Source organism: Metopolophium dirhodum, chromosome 2 (genome assembly GCF_019925205.1).
Source record: "Metopolophium dirhodum isolate CAU chromosome 2, ASM1992520v1, whole genome shotgun sequence".
NCBI lineage: Eukaryota > Metazoa > Arthropoda > Insecta > Hemiptera > Aphididae > Metopolophium > Metopolophium dirhodum.
The window spans coordinates 11,313,449-11,323,719 of NC_083561.1; positions in this window are offsets into that span (position 1 = coordinate 11,313,449).

The following is a 10,271-nucleotide window of genomic DNA, read 5'->3' on the forward strand; positions in this document are numbered from 1 at the left end:
TTATTATTATGTAGATTCTTGATGTAGCACACATAATTATTGTACACTTGTCAGATAATATTAATATCGTAGTATTCATTACCTACAACCACGGTGCTAAAGCTTTAATTCAAATTCCATCTAACTCGAGGAATATTTATGAGTAATATAAATTATCATAACCAATATAGTTACCTATTGCTTAATATATAACTCCAAAGGTTGGAATTAAACATAAATTTAAAATTGTATAGATAGGTATCAATACTTTATCGTTACACCCATAAACTAAGATAATAAATATATTTGACGACGACGACGACGACGATGATGATGGCAAAAACCGTATGCTCTTCAAAACATTTTAGAAATAATTAAATCAAATATAATGTCTACCTTAAATGTCCTCAATAAACTGATTATAAATAATTGTTTCCACAACAAAGTGTAATAAATAGATAATCGCCATTAAAACATAATATAATCATTTGAAAAAAATAATAGTTTCTGAAAATGTTATCGTATAATATTACACGCATAATCTTTTTGCTACAGTAAAACTTCGGTAAGACAGAACTTATGTAAGACGAAAACTCTGTTAACACGGACAACTTCTTTAGTCCCGATTCAAATACAACATAATGAATGTGAACTTCGGCAAGTTGGAACTCCGTTAAGACGAAAAAATTGGACAGCCCCAAGTGATTCCGTCTTAGCTAAAGTTTTACTGTATAATGACGGCCGTGACTATCGATTTATTATCATGCCTCAATAGCGAAACGAATAAAAATTTAATCGAATGTTCATCGTTCATCGGATTTTCTATCCGCATATAATAAATCAAATCAACCTACTCACGTACATTATTGATTTATTATTTGCACGCACTCCTTTATATAATATATCATATATATGTAAGTAACAGGTAGGTACATAGTGCAATAGGTATATATAGTGCATGTTTAAAAAGGACCAGTGACCAGGAATTAAATTTATAGTGTATCCGAAGCCGACCACATGATTTATTCAATTTTGAGGATACAATTTTCATTGTTTGATTTTATCAAAATGTGTACAATATTCTAGAATTGTTTATAGTTATATATTTTACTATAATATTCTTATAACATTCAACACAAACTAAAAACTATAAATTCTATATAATTGATTAATTTTTGTTTTTATTAGGCTATTTTTTGAAGTACTGAACAATAAGTTTAATTGACAAAATAATGAAATGTAAATAAAAGTGAAAAGGCCTCCTAGCTGAAGTAGTTTGTCATAAAGATTATTGATTATCTAATAATTATTATAACTTATATTGCATTAATTTTATTACTTTTTCTGGACCTCTTTACTTCAGGTATATTTTCCTGGACATTTTTTCTCTTGGATATATTATTTTCTCTCTTAAATATGGTTTCGTCAGATTTTTTTTCCTAGGATATTTTTTCCGCAGACATTTTTCTTGGATATTTTTCCTCTAGGTATTTTGGATGGTACCCAGTAAACCTATATAATATAAGTATTTATACTCCATTACGCCATTATGGTTGGTAGTGATTCGTATTATGTAGAGTATAGACTCTACATTGTAGAGTAATAAATATTGTCTCGAATGTTAATCGTTTAATTAAGTATAGTTATTGTAACTTGTTACTTGTAAGATATAAGTACAGTAGGTACACTTTATACACAACACGCGTAAGGCATAACTATAACAATACCTATAATCAAAGTCAACGATAGCTTTTATTATTGTTATTCTATCATTACAACGGTATATTATAACGGTTTAGAAATTGGTCATCGTTTCGTATCACAGTGTTTTGCTTTTTAATTGTTTTTTTTTTTTTATATTTTTTACTCATTTCTTTCATTTGCAGAAAAAAAACCGAATAACAATATTATCTATTGAAAAATATAGTACGGCATTTTACCGTAGCGATAACACATCGCGTATTGCAATATTTTTTTGGGTACCTATAATACTAACTGTTTGTCGTTCGATATCATATTATATTCATAACCGCGGAGAGTTGTCGATCACTCGATCTACATAAAATATTATACAACGCACTACACTCGTGCCGTGCACCGGTAATAATATGTAAATATCTGGTAATAACGGTGGCACTGTATTATATAGGATAAGTATATATAATAATATGATGGTATTGTCCGCAATGAATTAACTATAAAGGCGCTGCGTCGGTAATTGCCGACAATGAAGGTAGTGGCGGCGGCGGCGAACCATTCTTTGTCTCGCAGACGATAATCCGGTCACACACGAGTAGGTTACACTAAGCAATATACAATATATAATATTATAATTAAAACTAATAATAAACCAATAGACGGAGTATGGGCAGCAAATTATATTTTTATCACCAGTGAATGATACATTTTTGATTAATAGTATTGACATCCGTATTGACCGTATGGGCGTTGGGTTGGACTGATATTCACGAGTACAATGAATATGCGTGTTTCGATGAATTATGGAAGTAGGTACTTACTTACCTACCATTCGTCTAGAACTTAGTGAAACGCGTATTCATTGCAGTAATCGTCACCGAAAATTGTTAACGCCTTGCCTCGACTGCAGTTTTAAAACTGTAATCATATTTTATTGAAATATTATATACGGGTTTGGACCTAATTACACGAATTTATTAATGCATAGAATTCAAAAATATTATTAAACAATAAAAATAATTAAAATTATACAACAAAACAAAATACAATTGATATAATATTTATTATTATATAGATATATCAGTTTGTATGCGTAAATAGATACATGATTTTTAAATGAGTTAAAGGAAATAGAAGTGTTGTCTATATTATGTAAAAGTAGGTACTGTAAAATAAGTTAATTATTATTATTACCTTTCGAGAGAATATCTTCTATTATTTTCGTTCTCTATTAATATTATTATCATGATACAATTGTGAGTGGAATAAATGTATTTGTTTCTATAAAATTAATTATTTCCACTCACAGTTGTAGCATGATAGCAATTTGTAATATTAATAGATGACGAAAATAATAAAAGATATTCTCTTGAAAGCTAATGATAATTACCTTATTTTACAGCACTTTTACATAATGTAGACTGTTTTAACAATATTATTACAAACAAAAGATGATCGACCACTATAATAATATTGTGGTATTATCCTTCTGGCGGAGAAAAAACTCGCCTCTGTCGGAACGTTGCTTACGCCAAGCTAATGTATCGGTCTATCGACTTTCGTTTGCCGACGCTAAGGTGCATTAGCCAAATATAGCTGCCACTTTACGGACCGTCGCAGTGGTAGTTTCTACGTTTTTTTTTTTTTTATAGAAATGTATCATCTCAGGGATAAGTCGACAATTTATGTAAAGTTGCTAGCTATTTTTTATTTGTTTTATATTTTTTCCGAAGTGCAAATGTCCCTTTGGGTTTTGCTTAAGTGCCGTTTTCCTGCTGAACTACGCGCGTCGGAGTGTTGCATCAATTTTGTTATTACCATTTCGGAAATATTTAGGTTAGATATTTAGGTATCTATAGATCATTCCCAGAACTCTAATAAAAATGTGCAGTTATACATTCTAACAAATAAACGCTGTCAAACAATATTTACTTAAAAAATAAACATTAAAATATATAATAATACTTGCAGTTTCACTCATAATATATTTTATAGATATTTAAATTAATAGGTAGGTACTCTGTACAGTATCGGTCTAGCTCATGGGTAAGTCTATTCATTTGCAATGTGCCTCAACGCAACATTCACACTTAAAAATGTGTATCTGCATTTTAATACCTTGCAATACAATTATTTTATTTTTAATTAAAAAATAATTTATTACTTTAAATAATTTGTTATTATTATTTATTATCAACATAGATTTACATACTGTTTTTAAAATTGAAAACAGAAAATTGAAAATAATATTCCATATTGAAAAAAATATATTTTATCAACATAGGCAAAGAACATTAATTAAATAAATTAAAAATTATAATTTAAATTGTATCGTTTTTCAAAATTCCTGGATGATACAATTATACAAACATATCATATTGTGATCTTTGGTTAAAAATGTAATGATGTCTTCTTCAACAAACAGTTTAAAACGATTTAAAATATCCAAACATTCTATTGACTAATCGAAACTCTAAGTTTGGTGTTTAAAATTTGAAGTGTTCAGATATTTTGTTTACACTTAATTGTGTTCGTGGGACTTACTTATTCGAATGCTATATAGTTACTTATATATATTATAATGAGTTGAATAAACCAGACATAAATTATTACAATGTGAAATGTTCACAAAATAATTTTATTGGAGCCCAAGTCACGACACAAATGATTTAAATATACATTTTTCCATTTGCCAATATTGAAAAATATCCAAGGGCCCTTAGCGGTTGTCGGCTGTGCCGGACCGAAACTGATTTAACCACGACATTATGACGTATCCAACGGCGGTGGCGTGGTTATATTTTACATTAGCTATAATAACTATATAATAAGTAATAACAATGTACCTATAAAAAAAATGGATAGTACCTATAAAATATTAAAATACTATAAATACATAAGCATCAAAGTATAGTTTCTATTTTCCATAGCATTTTGATAAAAATCGTATTTCACGTAAATGGGTCGTGTGTGGCCAGTGTTTATTTCAATAACGAAAACATAGGTACGTATAATAGGTGGTAAAGTATCGGTTGTAAATATTGAGGGGCACCCCTATACTTGACTTCTTACTTTTAACAACTATTTAGTTAAATATTCTGCAATATTACTTAACGAATTTTATTGAAACGCCTATTAAAAAGTTAAAGAACTTAAAAATATAAAAATTTGTTATCATCGAAATACGTAATTAGTTTTAATTTTAATCTAAAAACCATTATGTATATTATATGTGTTTACTAATTTTTAAGAAATATTAAATTCAAAATAAATCTAACTGACAAAACTTTAAGATTTTAGATAGTTTTATGAAACATACTTGCAATTTTAACTTTGGATAACTCATATAAATATTTATATAATTATTTTAGATATTTAAAATAGTTACATCGGCATTAATACTATGACTGTATTAGGTAGTACTTTATATTTGATGGCTTATATTGAAATACTACGCGTTACAACATTTCAGATAATACGCGGTAATGAATTATTTAGGATCAGTCAACCGTTAATGTATATATTATTTGTACCTACCCACAATTCCAATTAATAATGTATAATATCCAACTTTTTTCCTCCACGACGAATTTCGACCGATAATCCCGCCATCGTTGCTTTTATGATGATTGTTATAAATTACAATAAACGTACAATAGAAATTAACAGTAAATGATCTACCTAATCGCGTCATTCCGAGATTTTGACACGTCGCGATTCGCATTGTGTAAACGCATCAATCGTAAATAGTAATTGACAATCCTATAATACGTAACACACATGGACAAGCAAACACACACGTGCACGATGGTAATATTATCATTTTGGGAGATGGAATATTGTTTATACGAATAGTGTTATCTCAACGCTACGAGCGCCCGTTAAAATTAACATTGATATTATTATAATATTGTAACGAACTTAAGTGACGGCTGAACAATTTAATACGTTGGCTGTAAAAATGTTTGAGATTTATGCTAGAATTAAATTTCGTTAATGTTCAGCAGTCAGCTGTTCTGTACGATATTATTATTATTTTTTATTAGATTAGGTATACTATAATATTATACGAGTTATAAATTTAACTCATAGCGGAGGGGTGCTCCGAGTTCCAATTGTCCACGCTTAAATGACATGGTCGTTGTAATAAACGATTTCAGGTACTTAGGTAATATTATAATACCGCTGTTGAAATCAGTGGTATCAAGTATATAGGTGAAACAATTAATCAAGGAATCAAGGAATCAAAGAAATAATTTGCACCGACCGAAAGCTTTTAAAACGTCTTATTTTATAGTAATGAGTAGGTAGGTAGGTGGTATAACGTTTAAATTAAATTTTTTTTATTGTTTTCTATAAAATAATTAATTTAGATTTGATTTAAAAAATATGAACTTACTTAATTTATAATGATCATGGACCATGGTCTGAATAATAATTTGAATTCAACATTTCTCATTTTTCATCTTTCATTTCATATAATTTTATTTATTATTAAGATTTATTTTGCAAATTATTGCGTGAATTGAAACAACCACTTTTATTTAATACCTAGTTAGTTCCATATAATTATAATATTATATAATATAAATATAAAATAAATTATATATTATATACAAATAATAATGTCTATATCCTACAGTTATACCCATCTATTAATACTTAGACATTTTAATTAGATGCCAGTAATATTAATCTAATTACCTGATAGCTAATATCCAGCATCATCGAAAATCAAAATTTGTTTTTGATTGATTTAATCTATGCTTAATCTTAACAAGCTTTATAATTTTTGATTTTTAATTTCATTACCCTTAAATTTACATTTAACATAGGTAATAAATTTAGCTTTAAGTAATAAAAGTTCTCTATATAGGTAAAAGTTTAGAAAATCTTTATAATAACTGACAAATTATTTACAATTTTATAATAAATAAACAACAAGCAAAAAGAAAATGACTTTTTATTGCTCCAAATCAATTTCTGATTAAATATTTTTCTATTGTTAAAAATTTCCTGCTGTATTTTATTTTAACAAATCGTAATAACAAATAGAGCTTTTATACTTTAAATTTATGTAAGAGAATTATAAAAAGAAAACCAAATACTATTATATAACACTAATAATAAATAATAAATTAAGTTTTATGTTTTAAAAAAAATCTAAAACATGCTGTTCCCTTTAATTGCCAAAACGCTGAAATATGCAAAAAATAAATGTTATGTTCAGTTAAATATTTTTATCGTTAAATTAAATTATCATGATATAGCTTATATTATAAATTTTGACTATTCAGTGAAATAAAAACTTGCAAGTCAACATGAAGTTGCCTGCCTCATTAATAAGAGTAGGTAACAAAAAATGATTATAATTAATTCTGAATATACAAAAGTTATTATAAATTACTATTACCACAGTGACAATTTACATCAAGTTTTAGAACTTTGACCTCAGTTTAAAGAGCTAGTGTAATTTATTTCACAGCTTTTATATGATAAATGAAAATAAATATAATATTTAGATAAGCATAGTCTATAGATAGCATAGATAGCGTAGATAGCATTGAGTCTAATGACAGATCCCACGAATACCAACCAGATTATTACTTAGTGATTGGTACCTAATACTTAATATGTTACCATAATTTAAATTAATTTTGTAATGAAATTACCCTAGAGAACCTTTATATATAAGCTTTCCAATTAACCCTATCCGACTGTCAAGACTCTAGGATGTAAATCAAGATGCAAAGCAGAATATCAACTATATCAAAGATAGGTCATACTCTTCGTGCTTAAAATTTTAAAACACTGATGGTACACTTAAGCTCACAAGTCTTTTTGGATTAAAAGTTTTTAGAAAAAAATTCGATCTTATCGTTATAATATTATAATACTATTGAAGAATAGTTTGTTTTTAAAAATTTTTTTAGAATATACAATAATAATATATGTATAATATGTAATTAAATGTAAACAATAGTTAATGAGGGATGCAAGTATACATGACTGGAGGGGGGGGGTCCAATGACGCTACTTCATAATTAAAGAATAGTATAGATATTTTATTTTTTTTAATATTTATAGAAAACATTACGATGTGCAATAATACTTATATGAATATTATAGTTGTTTATTTTAATCATTAAAATGGTTTCAAAAATAACTAATTATTATTATAACTATTTATTAAATTTACAGAAAAGGGGCGATAAAGTTAATAATAGATATATTATAATATGTATTTATAAAACAAAAATATACATTGAAATAAAACTAAAATCATATACATATTATATAATACTTTAAAATTCTTTACTAATAATAATAATGCATATAATATATTAATATTATATTACCTTTATACAATATATTTATATATATATAGGTAAATTAATGTATAATAATAATAATGTATGGCCGTATGGATTATGTACATGTATTTACTCTATAAGAAAATGTATAAGTAGGTATTTATTATTATTATTATTGTACTGCGATTTTAGTTATTTACCAATGAATTGTTTCATTTTAATTCATACTCCCATAAGAATTTGGTGTTATTAATATAATAATCAGGTATTTAAATTAACTTTAATTAACTTTTAAAGGTCATATTTAGTTACATTATAATAATATATACTATCTTTTAAATACTCATGAAATAAAATAAAAAAAAAAAAAAAAATTTTAAAAACACACTTTTCCATAAAAACATTTAAAAAAAAATTTTAAAAATTGCACCAAAAAAGACAAAAATAATTCTCTGTACTTAAAAATAATGAAAAATTTATTGATGAAAAATTTAAAAGTGTGTGGTGCTCATACACTTGACATATATTCCCAGTCACTATCTTATAAACATGATTGAACAAAGAAGTGTATGTGAGACTTTCCTTGGCTTTTAAATTTTTCATCAGTAAATTTTTCATTATTTTGCTCTTATACTTGACATATACTGCCAGTCACTATCTTATAAACAGGATTGAACAAAGAAGTGTATGTGAGACTTAGCTCGGCTTTTAATGTTTTGTATGATGCACCACACACTTTTAAATTTTTCATCAATAAATTTTTCATTATTTTTAAGTACAGAGAATTATTTTTGTCTTTTTTGGTGCAATTTTTAAAATTTTTTTTTAAATGTTTTTATGGAAAAGTGTGTTTTTAAAATTTTTTTTTTTTTTTTATTTTCTACTTTTTAGTTGAAAGTAAATATTTGTATTAAACGTTTAAGAAATATGTTATCCGGTGTTTTCGGTACCTATATCAGAATACCGGTATAATGTTATTTGGTAATAATTACCGTTGTTACCATAGATATTATAATAATGGATAGGACACGCCTATACTTGCTTCGTAAGAGGTTGCGGTTTTTTTTTGGGGAAGAGAGAAAGTTCAATATCTGCGAGAGATATTACGGTGACGTCGTGGGGACAATCCTTTTTTTTTTTTTTGGTCCATGTCCCAAAATGACAACGGATTATTGTATTGTCATCCAAGACCAAGGTCTATACCAATTTTCAGAATTTTTCATCTTCAAAAAGTGCCTCAAATCGAGCGCGCAAGATTTGATCACAGACAGACGTGAAACCAAACTTAAGAAAAGTGTTAAAAATAGTTTTTGTTTAAGACAAATATTACACAAAATCCCTAAAAATAATCGAGTAAAATATGATTCTTGAATGTGAAATCAATATTTATGCAACTAATTTGGCGTTAAACTAGATATTAGATAATATTATGGTTGATATTTTTATTTTTATTTTAAATTCATATTTCATACAAAAACAAATTTTATTTTAGGTACAGTGTTTTTTTCTTATTTTATTACTAATATTATTTATGAACTATAATATAATTAAATAAACAATTTAAGTATTCATTTCGAGAACGTATAAAAGATAAATTTTCAGCAGACGCGATCCCAAACAAATTGCACATAATTTTTCAATATTTTAAGACATAATATATACATAGTATATATTATTTTTTTTAAAGATTTTCAGGTCATCAAGTTCTGGGTCCTAGTTATTATTGACACGGTCAGTCATAGAGATTTATCAGAAACTGGACGATAAAAATGCGGTTGTGAGATTCGAACACATGACCCTGTGCGTCAAATTGTAACGCCACTCTTATATAAGCCCGCCGTCTTATCATCTCCACTCCAATACTATGAACATTAGAGGTTTCTAAAGTTCATGTCCAATACAATCATATCAATGCGTGAGTACGCGTTGACGCATTGTACGGTTGTAGAGATAACGCGATTGCATAATTTATTATTAAACACAAATTGTTATCATAAATAATTTAAATGACTATTAAAATATAATTTATTGTTACATATTAACAGAGTTAATTAAAGTTAGTTGATTAAATTGTTAATTATGCGTTTATACCTGCAACCTGCCTATAGGCCAATGTCTTCCGGTATGGAGCACTTTTTATGCTAGGTACTATATAAACTGTTGTACAATATAAGGATTTTATTAATTTTTTAATTTTTTTTTATTAATATATTATTATACTTATTAATAAAAATAACGATAGTAAAAATTATGAGTGACGATGAATTGAGAATTCATCCT